The sequence below is a fragment of the Penaeus monodon genome, chromosome 23, assembly GCF_015228065.2.
Source record: "Penaeus monodon isolate SGIC_2016 chromosome 23, NSTDA_Pmon_1, whole genome shotgun sequence".
Lineage (NCBI taxonomy): Eukaryota > Metazoa > Arthropoda > Malacostraca > Decapoda > Penaeidae > Penaeus > Penaeus monodon.
The window spans coordinates 26,948,921-26,949,192 of NC_051408.1; positions in this window are offsets into that span (position 1 = coordinate 26,948,921).

A 272-nucleotide genomic window follows, 5' to 3' on the forward strand; every position below is an offset into this window, starting at 1 on the left:
ATACTAAAATATTTTAAAATTTAATAAAATTATATTTATTTTTAAATTAATATTTTAAATATTAATATATATAAAAATTTTTTAAAATTTAAATTTTAAAAAATTTAATAAAAAAAATTGCTTTTCCAGGATATATTTTTTAAAATAAAAACTGTGTGAAATAAAAAGTTTATAAAAGGTTTAGAGATTAAAGGAAAATTAATCGTTTTTTTGGGGTTTTTGGGAAAAAAAAAACAGGTAGGAATAATTTTTTAAAATCTTTATTTTTTTAA